We start from the raw sequence: 16663 nt of genomic DNA, 5'->3' as shown, positions 1-16663 counted from the left end.
TGAGGGGTGTTTATTCTCAGTTTGGGAGGTGTTTATTCCCAGTTTGGAGCATGTTTAATCCCAGTTGGGAGAGGGTGTCGATTCCCAGTTTGGGGGTGTTTATTCGCGGTTTGGGTGTTTATTCCCAGTTGAGGTGTTTATTCCCAGTTTGGGAGCTTATTCCCAGTTGAGGGGTATTTATTCCCAGTTTGGTGGGTGTTTATTCCCAGTTTGGGAGCTTATTCCCAGTTTGGGTTGTTTATTCCCAATTGAGGTGGTGTTTATTCCCAGTTTAGAGGTGTTTATTCCCAGTTGGAGTATTTATTCCCAGTTTAGTGTGCTTATTCCCAGTTTAGAGTGCTTATTCCCAGTTGAGGGTGTTTATTCCCAGTTTGGGGGGGGGGTATTCCCAGTTTGGAGGGGTTGTGTTTATTCCCAGTTTAGGTGGTGTTTATTCCCAGTTCAGAGGTGTTTATTCCCAGTTTGGGTATTTATTTCCAGTAGAGGGTGAATATTCCCATTGAGGGTGTTTATTCCCAGTTGGGGATGTTTATTCCCAGTTTGTGGGGTGTTTATTCCCAGTTGGGGGTGTTTATTCCCAGTTTGGGGGGTATTCCCAGTTTGGAGGAGTTGTGTTTATTCCCAGTTCAGAGGTGTTTATTCCCAGTTTGGGTGTTTATTTCCAGTAGAGGGTGAATATTCCCATTGAGTGTGTTTATTCCCAGTTGGGGATGTTTATTCCCAGTTTGTGGGGTGTTTATTCCCAGTTGGGGGTGTTTATTCCCAGTTTGGGGGGGGGTTATTTAGTTGGGGATGTTTATTCCAAGTTTGGGGGGTGTTTATTCCTAGTTGGGTGGTGTTATTCCCCATTGGAGGTGTTTATTTCCTTTTAGGTTGTTTATTCCTAGTATGGGGGTGTTCATTCCCAATTAAGGGGGTGTCTATTCCCAGTTGGGGTGTTTATTCCCAGTTTGGGGTGCTTGTTCCCAGTTGAGGGTGACTATTCCTAGTTGGGGTGTTTATTCCCAGTTTAGAGTATTTATTCACAGTTTGGGGGTGTTTCTTCCCCATTTTCGGGGTGCTTCTTCCCAGTTTGGGGTGTTTATTCCCAGTTTGGGGATGTTTATTCCCAGTTTGGGGGTAGTGTATTCCCAGTTTAGAGGTGTTTATTACCAGTTGGGTGGTGTTTATTCCCAGTTTAGAGGTGTTTATTCCCAGTTGGGTGGTGTTTATTCCCAGTTTAGAGGTGTTTATTCCCAGTTGGGTGGTGTTTATTCCCAGTTTAGAGGAGTTTATTCCCAGTTGGGGGTGTTTATTCATAGTTGGGGGTGTTTATTCCCAGTTGGGGGTGTTTATTCCCAGTTGGGGGTGTTTATTCATAGTTGTGGGTGTTTATTCCCAGTTGGGGGGGTTTATTCCCATTCGATGTGTTTATCCCCAGTTGGATGTGTTTATTCCAAGTTTGGGGGTTTATTCCCAGTTGGGAGTGGTGGTTCCCAGTTGAGGGTTTTTATTTTCAGTTGGGGTGTTTATTTCCAGTTGGGAGAGGGTGTTTATTCCCAGTCTGGGGTGTTTTTTTCCTGTTTGTGAGGGTTATTCCCTATTGCGGGTGTTTATTCCCAGTTGTGGTGTCTATTCCCAGATGGGAGTAGGTGTTCATTCCTAGTTTGAGGGGGTTTATTGCCTGTTTTGGGGGGGTTATTCCCAGTTGGGGGTGTTTATTCCCAGTTGGGATGTTTATTCCCAGTTGGGGGAGGTGTTTATACCCAGTTGGGAGTGTTTATTCCCAATTGGGAGTGTTTATTCCCAGTTGTGTAGTTTATTCCCAGTTGGGGAGGGTGTTTATTCCCAGTTTGGGGGTATTTATTCACAGATTGTGGTGTTTATTCCCAGTTTGAGGTGTGTTTATTCCCAGTTTGAGAGATATTTATTCCCAGTTTGGGGGATGTTTAATCTCAGTTGGGAGAGGGTGTTTATTCCCAGTTTGGGGTGTATATTCCCAATTTGGGGGTGTTTATTCCCAGTTTGGGTGTTTACTCTCAGTTGAGGGTGTTTATTCCCAATTGAGGCGATGTTTATTCCCTGTTGTGGGGTATTTATTCCTAGTTTCGTGGGTGTTTATTCCCAGTTTGGGGTGTTTATTCCCAAATAAGGGAGTGTCTATGCCCCAGTTTAGGGTGTTTTTTCCCAATTTATTTTTTGGGGGGGATTATTCCCAGTTTGGGAGGTGTTTATTCCCAGTTTGGGGGATGTTTAATCCCAGTTGGGAGAGGGTGTCTATCCCTAGTTGGGAGAGGATGTGTATTCCCAGTTTGGGATGTTTATTCTCAGTTTGGTGTGCTTATTCCCAGTTGGGGTGTTTATTCCCAGTTTGGGATGTTTATTCCTAGTTGGGGAGTTTTTATTCCCAATTTGAGGGGTGTTTATTCCCAATTCGGGTGGTGTTTATTCTCAGTTTTGGGGTGTTTATTCACAGTTTGGGGTGTTTATTCCCAGTTCAGGTTGTTTATTCCCAGTTGGGGGGTATTTATTCCCAGTTTGCGGTGTTTATTCCCAGTTTGGTGGGGGGTTATTCCCAGTTTGGGGTGTTTATTCACAGTTGAGGGGTTGTTTATTCCTGGTTGGGAGGGTATTTATTCCTAGTTTGGTGGGTGTTTATTCCCAGTTTGGGGTATTTATTCCCAGTTTGGGGTGTTTTTCCCAGTTGGATGTGTTTATTCCCAGTTTAGAGATGTTTATTCCCAGTTGACTTGTTTATACCCAGTTGGGGTTGTTTATTCACATTTTGGGAGTGTTTATTCCCAATTGGGGTACTTATTCCCAGTTGGGGGTGTTTATTCCCAATTGAGGCGGTGTTTATTCCCTGTTGGGTGGTGTTTATTCCTAGTTTGATGGGTGTTTATTCCCAGTTTGGGGTGTTTATTCCCAATTTAGGGGGTGTTTATTCCTGTTGGTTGGTGTTTATTCCCAGTTGGGGGTGTTTCTTTCTCCAGTTTAGGGCGTTTATACCCAATTTTGGGGGTTATTCCCAGTTTGAGGGGTGTTTATTCCCAGTTTGCGGTGTTTATTTCCAGTTTAGAGGGTGTTTATTCCCAGTTTGGGGTGTTTATTCCCAATTAAGGGGGTGTTTATTCCCCGTTGGGTGATGTTTATTCCCAGTTGGGGGTGTTTTTTTCTCCAGTTTAGGGTGTTTATTCCCTATTTGAGGGTTTATTCCCAGTTTGAGGGGTGTTTATTCCCAGTTTGCAGTGTTTATTCCCAGGTTAGAGGTGTTCATTCCCAGTTGGAGTATTTATTCCCAGTTTAGTGTGCTTATTCCCAGTTGAGGGTGTCTATTCCCAGTTGGGGTACTTATTCCCAATAAGGATGTGTTTATTCCCAGTTTGGGACGTTTATTCCCAGTTGGGGTGTTTAGTCCCAGTTTAGGGTATTTATTCACAGTTTCGGGGGGGGGGTTCTTCCCAGTTTTTGGGGTCTTTCTTCCCAGTTTGGGGTGTTTATTCCCAGTTTGGGGATGTTTATTCCCAGTTTGGGGGTAGTGTATTCCTTGTTTAGAAGTGTTTATTACCAGTAGGGTGGTGTTTATTCCCAGTTTAGATGTGTTTATTCCCAGTTGGGTGGTGTTTATTCCCAGTTTAGAGGTGTTTATTCCCAGTTGGGTGGTGTTTATTCCCAGTTTAGAGGTGTTTATTCCCAGTCGAGGGTGTTTATTCATAGTTGGGGGTGTTTATTCCCGGTTGGGGGTGTTTATTCCCAGTTTGTGGGTGCTTATTCCCAGTATGGAGGTGTGTATTCCCATTTGGGGATGTTTATTCCAAGTTTGGGGGGTGTTTATTCCTAGTTGGGTGATGTTTATTCCCAGTTGGAGGTGTTTTTCCCCTTTTTAGGTTGTTTATTCCCAGTATGGGGGTGTTCATTTCCAATTAAGGGGGTGTTTATTTCCAGTTTGGGGTGTTTATTCCAAATTAAGGGGGTGTTTATTCCCAGTTGGGTGATGTTTATTCCCAGTTGGGGGTGTTTTTTTCTCCAGTTTAGGGTGTTTATTCCCAATTTGGGGTTTATTCCCAGTTTGAGGGGTGTTTATTCCCAGTTTGCGGTGTCTATTCCCAGGTTAGAGGTGTTTATTCCCAGTTGGAGTATTTATTCCCAGTTTAGTGTGCTTATTCCCAGTTTAGGGTGCTTATTCCCAGTTGAGGGTGTTTATTCCCAGTTTGTGGGGTGTTTATTCCCAGTTGGGAGTGTTTATTCCCAGTTTGGGGGTTGTTTATTCCTAGTTGGGTGGTATTTATTCCCAGTTGGAGGTGTTTATTCCCTTTTTAGGTTGTTTATTCCCAGTATGGGGGTGTTCATTCCCAATTAAGGGGGTGTTTATTCCCAGTTTGGGGTGTTTCTTCCCAGTTTTCAGGGTGTTTCTTCCCAGTGTGTGTTGTTTATTCCCAGTTTGGGGATGTTTATTCCCAGTTTGGGGGTAGTGTTTTCCCAGTTTAGAGGTGTTTATTCCCAGTTGGGTGGTGTTTATTCATAGTTGGGGGTGTTTATTCCCAGTTGGGGGTGTTTATTCCCAGTTTGTGGGTGATTATCCCCAGTTGGGAGGTGTTTATTCCCATTGGGTATGTTTATCCCCAGTTGGATGATTCCAAGTTTGGGGGTTTATTCCCAGTTGGGAGTGTTTATCCCCAGTTTGATGTGTTTATTCCCATTGGGTGTGTTTATCCCCAGTTGGGTGTGTTTATTCTACGTTTGGGGGTTTATTCCCAGTTGGGAGTGTTTATTCCCAGTTGAGGGTGTTTATTTTCATTTGGGATGTTTATTTCCAGTTGGGAGAAGGTGTTTATTCCCAGTCTGGGGATGTTTTCCCTGTTTGTGAGGGTTATTCCCTGTTGAGGGTGTTTATTCCCAGTTGGGGTGTCTATTCCCAGTTGGGAGTGGGTGTTCATTCCTAGTTTGAGGGGTTTGTTGCCTGTTTGGGGGGGGGGGTTATTCCCAGTTTGGGGTGCTTGTTCCCAGTTGGGGTGTTTATTCCCAGTTTGGGTTGTTTATTCCCAGTTGGGGAGTTTTTATTCCCAGTTTGGTGGATGTTTATTCCCAGTTTGGGGCGTTTATTCCCATTTGGGGGAGTTTATTCCCAATTGAGGCGGTGTTTATTCCCTGTTGGGGTGTATATACTCCTAGTTTGGTGGGTGTTTATTCCCAGTTTGGGGGATGTTTCCTCCCAGTCGGGTGTGTTTAATCGAAGTTGGGGGTATTTATTCCGAGTTGGGGTGTTTATTCCCAATAAAATGGGGTTTTATTCCCAGTTGGGTGGTGTATATTCCCAGTTGGGGTTGTTTTATTTCCAGTTTAGGGTGTTTATTCCATGTTTGGGTGGGGTTTGTTCCCAGTGTGGGGCGTTGTTTATTCCCAGTTTGCGGGGGTTTATGCCAAATCTGCGGTGTTTATTCCCAGTTTAAAGGTGTTTATTCCCAGTTGCGGTGTTTATATCCAGTTGAAGGTGATTATTCCCGTTGAGGGTGCTTATTCCCAGTTGGGGTGTTTATTCCCAGTTTGGGGGTGTTTATTCCCAGTTGGGGGTGTTTATTCCCAGTTTGGGGCGTTTTTCCCAGTTGGATGTGTTTATTCCCAGTTTAGAGATGTTTATTCCCAGTTGGGGGTGTTTATTCCCAGTTTCTGGGGATTGGTTCCCTGTGGATGTGTTTCCGGTTCAGGGGGCGCATTCCCGGGACTGAGGCTGCGCTGAGCGAGTGTTTCCGGTGGAGCCGGTGACGTGTTGGGAAGAGAATCACCTGGAAAACGGGGATGGAGCCGGAGAGACAGGTACCCTCCCTTCGCCCCCCCCCCCCCTGTTCGCCCCCCCCCCCCCTGTTCGCCCCCCCCCCCCCTGTTCGCCCCCCCCCCCTGTTCGCCCCCCCCCCCTGTTCGCCCCCCCCCCCCCTGTTCGCCCCCCCCCCCTGTTCGCCCCCCCCCCTGTTCGCCCCCCCCCTGTTCGCCCCCCCCCCCCTGTTCGCCCCCCCCCCCCCCTGTTCGCCCCCCCCCTGTTCGCCCCCCCCCCCTGTTCGCCCCCCCCCCTGTTCGCCCCCCCCCCCCTGTTCGCCCCCCCCCCTGTTCGCCCCCCCCCCTGTTCGCCCCCCCCCCCCTGTTCGCCCCCCCCCCTGTTCGCCCCCCCCCCTGTTCGCCCCCCCCCCCCTGTTCGCCCCCCCCCCCTGTTCGCCCCCCCCCCCCTGTTCGCCCCCCCCCCCCTGTTCGCCCCCCCCCCCCCTGTTCGCCCCCCCCCCCTGTTCGCCCCCCCCCCCTGTTCGCCCCCCCCCCCTGTTCGCCCCCCCCCCCTGTTCGCCCCCCCCCCCCTGTTCGCCCCCCCCCCCTGTTCGCCCCCCCCCCTGTTCGCCCCCCCCCCCTGTTCGCCCCCCCCCCCCTGTTCGCCCCCCCCCCCCTGTTCGCCCCCCCCCCCCTGTTCGCCCCCCCCCCCCTGTTCGCCCCCCCCCCCTGTTCGCCCCCCCCCCCCTGTTCGCCCCCCCCCCCCCTGTTCGCCCCCCCCCCCTGTTCGCCCCCCCTCCTCTGTTCGCCCCCCCTCCTCTGTTCGCCCCCCCTCCTCTGTTCGCCCCCCCTCCTCTGTTCGCCCCCCCCTCCTCTGTTCGCCCCCCCCCCTCCTCTGTTCGCCCCCCCCCTCCTCTGTTCGCCCCCCCCCCCTCTGTTCGCCCCCCCCACCTTCTCTGTTTGCTCCCCCCCCCCCCTCTGTTCGCCCCCCCCCCCACCTTCTCTGTTTGCTCCCCCCCCCCTCCTCTGTTCGCCCCCCGGAGAAAAGAATGCCTTGTCTGTTTGTGTTGTGATTAATTTGTGTTTTATGGCTCAGTCGGCTTCAGAGCCAGCCTGGGTTTAACGAGTCGAGAGCCACAGTGTGATCCATCGTCTTTTGAGATTGAATGCTGCTACCTAGGCCTGTATGATTTTGAAACTCGCTTCTCAGCTACTTCCCAGTGCTCGTTTCAGTCACTGTGGACTGCTTTTGCAGCTCCGTCTCCATTCTGGAACATGCTCCCTTTCAGCAATTGGTACTGCCTGCAATAAAGGATGGAGAGAAACGAGGTAGTTGTCGGAATCTTTCTTGGTGGGCACCCTGGAGCTGTTCCTAATGGGGCAAATACTGAGAAAAAGCTAGAGTAATTTGAGACGTGTCACTGTATATTTGCCAGCTGTCAAATGTGTACGATGCATTAATCACAGAGTAACTTCCTTCCCCACCCTGAACTTCAGTCTGACCTCAGCTACTTCTGCCTCGAACCTGAGGGTTATTTAGTGAGGTTACTTCCTGACGCTGCCTCAGACCTTGGTTCCCAACACTGCCTCCCGCAATGAGAAGACCAAATGGCCTGATCCCCTTGCCACACGTGCACTTCACTATTAATAGCAAACTTCTGGTACCACGGTGATGGGAGGATTGCCAAGCGAATCTTGTTCACTTTCCCTGCGTGTTGGCACATGCCAATCTGCTGAGTTTCCTTTCCCACGAGTCCAGTGAAAGTACGTGCGTCTGAATTTTGCATGGGGTCCCAAAGTGGGCCGCAGTAGTGTTGCCTCATGGCTGAATAACCTGTTAAAACTGGCTGTGTCAGACCGTAAGCTGCTGGCCTCTATCCTGCCTGCCCCCCACACTCGCGCACACATGAGGAAATCAGCCTGATGTTGTAATTTTATTGCACACATTCTTCAGGAAAAGAATGCAACAGGGCTTTCTTGCAATCTGAGCCCTTATAGCAAGTGAGAGTTTTTAAAAACATTATTTCATGAGATGTGGGCATCGCTGTTTGGGCCGATCCCCACTGCCCCTCAATTCTATTCTATGGGATGGAAACTGTCCATCAGGCCACAGACCAGAGTGAGGACAGCAGATTTCATTCCCTAAAAGACTTTAGTGAACCAGATGGTTTCACAGTCATCGTTCGACTCTTAATTACAGATTTTTATTGAATTCAAATTTCACCATCTGTGATGGTGGAATTCGAACCTGGGTCCCCAGAGCATCACCCTGGGTCTACTAGTCCAGAGGCAATACACTACACAACTGCCTCCCCCTGTTACAGCAGTCCACTGATACGGGAACGTCAAACCCCAATAGTAACTGGATTTCCAAGCCACCAAGGGAGCAGGAAACAGGATGCCTGTCTGGAACGCAGCCTGAAATGGCCAACTGCTTATCTTGGGACTATGTCTCAGTGCTAGATTCTCCAGCCAAGGGAAAATAGTTGAGTAGCATGGGTATTGGAAAGCTTTTGCCCCCAAACATGGAGATTCCCGGTGGCTTTGAGCCATTGAAGTGCAGACCTCGAGAGATTGTCCATTTTACAATTCATCTCTGTGACCTATCGAAGTGTCTCGGACAAACTAGACATCTTCATGTCTACCTTGCGACAGCATCGAGCTTTCAAGCCCTAAGAATTTCTACCTTTCGTGGAGATCACCTCAATTTCGTAAATTCCAGAAAGTACCGGCACATTCAGCTCAAGCTCTCCTCGACGCACCCATTCATTCTAGGACTCCATCTAATCAACCTTTGTCACACGCCCTCCACCCTACCTTGATAAAGTGGCCAAGGCTGCGCACGCACTCTGCCTGCGACGCACCCAGCCTGATCACGCGTGCTGCGGTTTCACTAAGGCCCTATATAATTGTAGCAATTACTCTTGTGCTCCAATCCTGTGATAACAAAACCCAAGCATATCATTTGCCTTTCTAATTGTTTGCTGTTCACCTGCATGTTAACATTCTGTGCTATGTCGACAAGGACATCCCCATCTCTCCGAATAGCATTTCCTTGTCTCGGCCCACAGACTGGAGTGTGGGGCGGGGGGGGTAGGGGGGGGAGCTGGCAGACATGGAGCAGCTTTGTATCTCCACGGGCAGATCGCAGATGTCCACCTTTGCCCCACCTTTTCATGGAGACCTCCTAGATGGTGATGTGTTCCATTTCCAGGTGTGGTGGGAGATGTTAGGCCCGGATCTGTGCCAAGTGGAGATTGTGGATATGGGCATCTTTTATTATTGTGACATTCCTGAGCCAGGCATTAGAATTGTAGACCGCAAGCTTGTACGAAAATAGGGGTTAGAAGCCAGAACGAAGAGAAATTTTGAGGCATGTAATAAATACTCCAATACTTGTAGAAGAGCTGTTTGATCAGTGGACCCTGATCATTTTGCTATGGTCAAATACCTGTTAACAAGGAACCCTCTCGACACTGAGGACTGTACCTTTCCGATTGTCCAGCTCTGTTTGCAATAAATACTGACTCATGAAGCTGACTTAAGTTTAATTCTCAGCCTTGCTTTCTTTGGTGGAGTTATCGTGCTTTTGTGCTCTTACGAGATGCTGTATTCTTTATGTCAGGGAAATGGGAAACAGCAGAGAGAAATGTACTTTGTGCAGTGTTGGTGCGTTTCCCTGATCGAGGCTCGAGGCGCAGGCCCGGGGCACGAGGCGCAGACCCGGGGCACGAGGCACAGGCCCGAGGCGCGAGGCGCAGGCCCGGGGCACGAGGATCAGGCTCGAGGCGCAGGCCCGGGGCACGAGGCGCAGACCCGGGGCACGAGGCGCAGGCCCGGGGCACGAGGCGCAGACTCGAGGCAATCTATTGGCAGGGAGGCTGCAGTTGGTGTTGGTATCTTTGCAAAGGGAGAGTTGCTCCTTTGCCACCCTGTTGCGCCCTAATCCGACCACTTGCTTGAACAGCTTTGGCACTGGGGACCATCATGGGACTGCTCTCTGCTTGCTGCTGCGGGGGGGGATCGAGGAAGAAACAAAAGTTGGTTTTAAGTTTAAAACAAATTCTGTTATCTTTTGGCGCGTCTCCAAACAAAGGAAATGATACGTTTGTGACGGGGAAATGAGGGCATTTACCTTTACCTATGAGGCATTTCCTCGTTCCCACACATTTGAGATGTGCGCCCCCGCCCATCCTCGTCACGGAGGGACACCCCTCCATCCCCGTCGCTGAGCATTTTCTACACCTATTTCAGATATCCAGTATCTGCAGTATTCTTGTTGAAACCTTTTTCCAGCTTGCTATTAAACCTGCGCAGTGACTGAGAGAAATGAGTCTATCCTTGTGGGCAATTTGCAGTGACTAAAACAGGAAAAGCCAGTCCACCCATTACCGCTCACATCTCGCAATCCACTTGCATTAGCGTGGAATAAATTACAAAATGAAGGAGGCAGCTTGGTTAATTTTTTATCAGCTGGTTGGTATCTTGTTTCTGAATTCTACTTTGTGAAGTAGGAACTTGAGTCAACTCAGTCTTTGAATAAAAATGCACGTCGAGAACAGCAAGCTCCTTGCTTTTTAAAATTTGTTCCTGGCAAGTGGGTGTTGCTGGCTGAGCCAGTATTTATTGCCCATCCCTAACTGCCCTTGGGGAACTGGTGGTGAGCTGCCTCTTTGAACCACTGCAGCCCCCAGGGTGTAGGTGCACCCACTGTGTCGTTAGGGAAGAAGTACAGGATTATGACCCAGCGACAGTGAAGGAACGCCCAATATGCTTCCAAGTCAGGATGGTGTGGGGCTTGGAGTGGAATTTGCAGCTGGTGGTATTCCCCTGCCTGCTCCCCTTGTCCTTTTGGGTGGCAGAGCTCCTGGACTTTGGATGGTGATGTCGAGCAAGCCTTGGTGAGTCCCTGCAGTAAACCTTGTAGATGCTGCTCCCACTGTGAGCCGATGATGGGGGGAGTGAATGTTTAAGGCAGTGAAAAGGGTGCCAATCAAGTGAGCTGCTTTGTCCTGGATGGTATAGAGCTTCTTGACTAAAACAAGTCTCCCCCCCCCCCCCCCCCCCCCCCCCCCCAAAAGGAGAAAGTTTATGGTCATCTGTGACTAGGGCAACTTTACATTTTTTAATATGCATTTTGAGTACCCATTCTCTTTTTCTTTCCAATTAAGGGGCAATCCACCTACCCTGCAAATTAATACCCAGCTCAAACAGATTAGTACATGAAAAGAAAATGAAAAGAAAATAGGGCAACACAAGGTCCACAATGTAACTACATAGACACCGGCATCGGATGAAGCATACAGGGGTACAGTATTAATCAGGTCCGTCCATAAGAGGGTCGTTTAGGAGTCTGGTAACAGCGGGGTAGAAGCTGTTTTTGAGTCTGTTCGTGCGTGTTCTCAGACTTTTGTATCTCCTGCCCGATGGAAGAAGTTGGAAGTGTGAATAAGCCGGGTGGGAGTAGTCTTTGGTTATACTGCCCGCTTTCCCCAGGCAGCGGGAGGTGTAGCTAGAGTCAATGGATGGGAGGCAGGTTTGTGCGATGGACTGGAATGTGTTCACGACTCTGAAGTTTCTTGCGGCCTTGGGCCGAGCAGTTGCCATACCGGGCTGTGATGCAGCCAGATAGGATGCTTTCTATGGTGCATCTGTAAAAATTGGTACGGGTTAATATGGACATGCCGAATTTCCTTAGTTTCCTGAGGAAGTATAGGCGCTGTTGTGCTTTCTTGGTGGTAGCGTCGACAAGGGTGGACCAGGACAAATAGTTGGTCATGTGCACCACCGTGCTGCCCTCTATGGCGACTTTACTTACTTACAAATTGCTTCATTACTGAGGAGTTGCAAATTAATCTGAACGTTACAATCATCAGTGAAACATCCCCACTTCTGACCTTTCATTGATGAAACAGCTGAAGACGGTTGGACACGATGGCTCCTGATGTCACGCTGGGTCAAATGCTACCTTTATGTCGAGAACAGTCTCTCTCACTGCGCCTTTGGAATTCAGCTCTTTTGTCCACGTTGGGACCAAGGCTTTAATGAGTTCTGAAACCAAGTGGCTGTGGCGCAACCCAGCTGAGCATTGTAGCTGAGTAAGTGCCACTTGATAGGACTGTCGCCATCCTCCACCACTGTGCGAATGATTGGGAGTAGAGTGATGGGACAGTAATTGAATAGATTGGATTTGTCCTGCTTCTCGTGGTCAGGACATAGCTACACAATTTTCCACATTGGTGGGTAGATGCCAGTGTTGGAGCTCTGCTGGAACAGCATGTCCAAGGGCTCGGCTTGTCTGCAGCACAAAAGATTCAACCCTCTCGAGGCTTGTAGCCTTTGCTGTATCCTGTATGCACTCCCATATTTCAGTAGCGAGTGAATTGAATTGGCTGAGCACTATTGTGATATTGGGGATCTTCCGGAGGAGGCTGAGATGGATTACCCACTTGGCATTCCTGGCTGAAGATGTTTGCAAATGCTTCAGCCTCGTTCGTTGCTCTAGTTTCTACTATCGTTAAGGCTAGGGGTGTTCATGAAGCTGCCTACTTCCACTAGTTATTTATTTGTGCATTGCCATTCACGACTGGATGAGACAGGACTGTAGACTCATCTGTCGGTGTGGCATTGTTTAATCTATAGCATGCTGCATGTAATCTGTGTTGTAGCTTCAGCTCGTGTATCATTTTTGGATATGCCTGCTGCCCCACCTGACTTGTTCTCCCACACTCTTCAGCTTGGTCAGTAATGGTGCCACTCTTGGTGATGGTCATTGAAGTCCCCCCACCCATGTTCTGTGCCCTTGCCACCCTCGGTGCTTCTTTCAAACTACAAAAGGTCGTGAATGTAGCCCAATCCATCACGCAAATCAGCCTCCCATCCGTTGACTCTGTCTACAATACCCACTGCCTCGGAAAAGCAGCCTGCATAATTAAGGACCCCAGGCACCCCGGACATACTCTCTTCCACCTTCTTCCATCAGGAAAAAGATAGAAAAGTCTGAGGTCACGGACCAACCGACTCAAGAACAGCTTCTTCCCTACTGCCATCAGACTTCTGAATGGACCTACCTCGTATTAAGTTGATCTTTTCTCTACAACATAGCTATGAACTGTAACATTACAATCTGCAGTCCCTCCGTCCCTATGTACGGTATGCATTGTTTGTACAGCATGCAAGAAACAATACTTTTCACTGTATACTAATACATGTGACAATAAATCAAATCAAAATGGTCAACATGGCAGAGTACTGATACGTCAGCTAAGGGAGGGCACTACGTGTTCTTCAGGAGGTTTCCTTGCCCTTGTTTGACCTGATTCCGTGAGACTCATGGGGTTCGGAGCCAATGTTGAAGACTCCGAGGTGATGTTTTGTCTAATGTCCCATCGCTGTGTGTGTCCTGTTCGGCGCACTGTGCCTTCCAATTCCTTCCAGATTTGCCACATGGCTGCACTTAAAGAGATAGCCCCTTGTCTTCCTATAGCCCCCTGCATGCCTCTTGCCCTTCCGGGATTGTTGCTTCAAGGACACCACATATCACTGTGCTGCCACCTCTGGTGGGACAGGATATACCCAGGGATGGCGAGGTCGAGCATGTTTTTGGAAGTTCTGATTCTGAGTATGAGGCTGTTGCTTGACCAGTCCATGGGACAGCTCTCAATAATAATCTTCATTGTCACAAGTAGGCTTACATTAACACTACAATGAAGTTACTGTGAAAATCCCCTAATCGCCACACTGTTCGGGTACACAGAGAGAGAATTCCGAATGTCCAATTCACCTAAAAAGCAGTCTTTCGGGACTTGTGGGAGGGAACCGGAGCACCCGGAGGAAACCCACGCAGACACGGGGAGAACGGGCAGACTCCGCATAGACAGTGATCCAAGCCAGGAATCGAACCTGGGACCCTGGCACTGAAGCAACACTGCTAACCACTGTGCTACCGTGCCGCTCACTGTATTTTAGCTCTCAATTTTAGCACAAATCCCAAGATGTTAGCCAGGCGAACTTTGTGGGGTCGGCTGGACAAGATGTTCCTTGGTTGTGTCCGGGGTCTAGGTCTATACTTGGGTGGTTTGTCCAGTTTTCATCTCATCAGGCCTCTTCATAGCAGTTAGGCTCCGCCGTGTGGCTTGCTGGGCCGTTTTGTGTGATGGCCACCTGGATTTGAGCCAGGTTGTTGGCAGGGTGCAGTTGCTCCAGATCGCCGTGTCTTTCCTTTTTTTTTAAATTTAGAGTACCCAATTATTTTTATTTTTTCCAATTAAGGGGCAATTTAGCGCGGCCAATCCACCTAACCTGCACATCTTTGGGTTGTGGGGGTGAAACCCAGGCAGACATGGGGAGAATGTGCAAACTCCACGCGGACAGTGACCCAGGGCCGGGATTCGAACCCGGGTCCTCAGCGCCGCAGTCCCAGTGCTATCCACAGCGCCACATGACGCCCCTCACCGTGTCTTTCCTGTGGAGGCTGCACAATTTTGACGTAGGTTTATGTGGCACTGTGTTTGCAAGCACGGGTAGGCAGGGTGTTGCTGCTGGTAAATGCATGCCTGTGAGGAATGACCTAGTAGAATTCACCTGGACGTCAATGGATCAGGCATGCGGACTTGATCACCACACAGGAGAGCAGGACTCTGCTGTGGAGTGCTCTGAATACTGAATCTGAGTGATCCATTTGGAGGTCTGAGCATCTGCTCCCCAGGTGGATCCGGCACTCTTTGGAACAAGTTTAACCTGCTGTTCAGTATTTCTGCCGGCAGTAATGGCGGTGCTGCCTTTACAGGAGGTTCTGATCAATCGGAGAGATGTGGGTAACGAGCCTGGAGTGGGACTAACTGGACTGCTTTATTGAAGGAGCCCTGCAGACTCGATGGGCCAGCCCGCCTCTATCTGTGCCCCACCATTCCATGACTATTTTTGGTATGATTTAGCTCTGCTGTAAGAGGAGACTTTCAGGGTTCAGTTTACTCGAGTGTTACGTTGGGGGTGCCAAAGTTACAGTTTTCTACTGATATGGCAGAAGTTGCCAACAGCGGAAGTCTGCCCCCATCCTCTATAAACCACTGGCCAAGGTCTATGTGGGGAGCCAACAGATTCTTGTTTCCTGTGGCCAGGGGGATATCATGCACTACGAGATTCTATTTTGGGCAGGTCACTGGTGTAAATATTGATTAACAAGGATGCCAGGACAGATCCCTATGGGGATTGTTCAGTTTCCTGAATCTACTCCCTGAAACCAACATTTGCCCAGAAGCATGGGGCGTGCCCGGTGGTTGGCACTTCTGCCTCACAGCGCCAGGAATCCTGGTTCAATTCCGTCCTCTGGTGACTGTGTGGAGTTTGCACGTTCTCCCTGTGTCTGCGTGGGTTTCCTCCGGGTGCTCCGGTTTCCTCCCACAGACCAAAGATGTGCCAGTTAGGTGGATTGGGCATGATCAATTGTCCCTGTGTGTCCGTGGATTTGCGCGTTAGGCTAAGGAGTTAAGGGGATAGGGCGGGGTGGACGGAGTTGTGGGCACGGGTAGAGTGGTCTTTCCCAGGGTCGGTGCAGACTCGATGGGCTGAATGGCCTTCTCCTGCTCTGTAGGGATTATATGAATCGGGAAGATGAATCATTGTGCTGCAGGGTAAAATGGTGAGGAGCTTGAAAGGCAGTTCATGCTTCCATACTCCTCTGAATACCGCCGCCGTGTTGAGTCTGCATTGGAAGTGTGGGGAGGTGGGGTGGATGGCCGGCTTGGTGTGGGGTGCTCCATGGAGAACCGTACTGACTATCTGACATTCGGATATGCGATTGAAGCAGGATTTAATCCATCACATTAGTCAACATGAGACTTGAGTGGTGAACTTCACCTCTGAGCCAGCGTATGTCCATTTGGGGTGGGGTGGTGCAGGGGAGGGAGGTGGGAGGTGTGGGGGGGGAGGCAGAGGTTGCTGTGCTGATGTAGGGCACTCTTGTGGGTAAAGGTTTGCCAGTTATTTCTGCCCAAGGACAAAGAAAGGTGAGTTTATTTCTGATTGGAAAGGTTTCTGGAAAGATAATGCACCTTTTAAATCGTCAGACTTTTCTGGTGATTCACCACTGCCTTGTAGCTGAATCGCTAATTTGCATCTAAAAATAGACTATACTTGACAGCAGACAGTAGCGCGTGGACCATAATACTAAACAAGAAACACCAGTTCTGTATTCCCCATACCTGCAAAGGCTGTCCTGTCTCCGTGTACTCTGCACTTCTAGACAATGGAGGTATAAATCAGCAAATGGATGAATGCCTCTGGAACAGTGGGCTCCTGATAAAGAGGAGGTGGGTCACCTACACTATGGGTACATGGCCACGAGTGTGAAAGGTAGGACAGATGAAATTCCAGCTACCTGGATGACAAAAGGTGAAGCAGAAAAAGTGTGCGCACACCAGATGTTAGTTTGATAATACCAGCGAGGGCCTGGCTGAATATCAAAGTTCAGCAGGAAATATAAGCAGCAAAGGGACCGCGTGAGAGGAGATTGGCAGCTAACACACAGGAGGATCCAAAAGTCATATAATAGCAAAAGGGTGGCAAAATATCGAATTAGATCCAGCTCTTCGAGCTAAAGGGATCAAGGAATATGGGAGGGGAGGGGGGAAGTGGGATCAGGGTATTGAACTTGATGATCAGCCATGATCATAATGAATGGCGGAGCAGGCTCGAGGAGCCGAATGGCCTCCTTCTGCTTCTATTTTCTATATCTAAAAGGAGGATTTAGACATGGAGGCAGAGGGCATGGCTGAGATATTGAATTAGTACTTCGCATCTGCCTTCGCCAAGGAAGAAGATGTTGCCCAACTCCGAGTCAAAGAGGCAGCAGTTGTGACACTGTCTGGGCTAAAACGTGACAAAGAGGTGATATTGGAGGGGCTGACGTTGATGAGTCACCAGGACTGGATCA

The 16663-nt window shown here is 49.4% G+C and overlaps 1 protein-coding gene across 1 annotated transcript in view; it reads left to right on the top strand.

Annotated features, from left to right (window-relative positions):
• The first annotated feature begins 5691 nt into the window (after positions 1-5691).
• sgsm3 (small G protein signaling modulator 3) overlaps positions 5692-16663 on the top strand; it is a 151455-nt gene continuing 140483 nt past the window's right edge. The window contains 1 exon segment of the mRNA XM_072492116.1: positions 5692-5793. The gene's annotated coding sequence lies outside the window, so the exon portion shown is untranslated.

This window comes from Scyliorhinus torazame, chromosome 29 (assembly GCF_047496885.1).
Source record: "Scyliorhinus torazame isolate Kashiwa2021f chromosome 29, sScyTor2.1, whole genome shotgun sequence".
In the NCBI taxonomy this organism is placed as follows: domain Eukaryota; kingdom Metazoa; phylum Chordata; class Chondrichthyes; order Carcharhiniformes; family Scyliorhinidae; genus Scyliorhinus; species Scyliorhinus torazame.
This window is presented reverse-complemented; position numbering and strand designations above follow the sequence as displayed.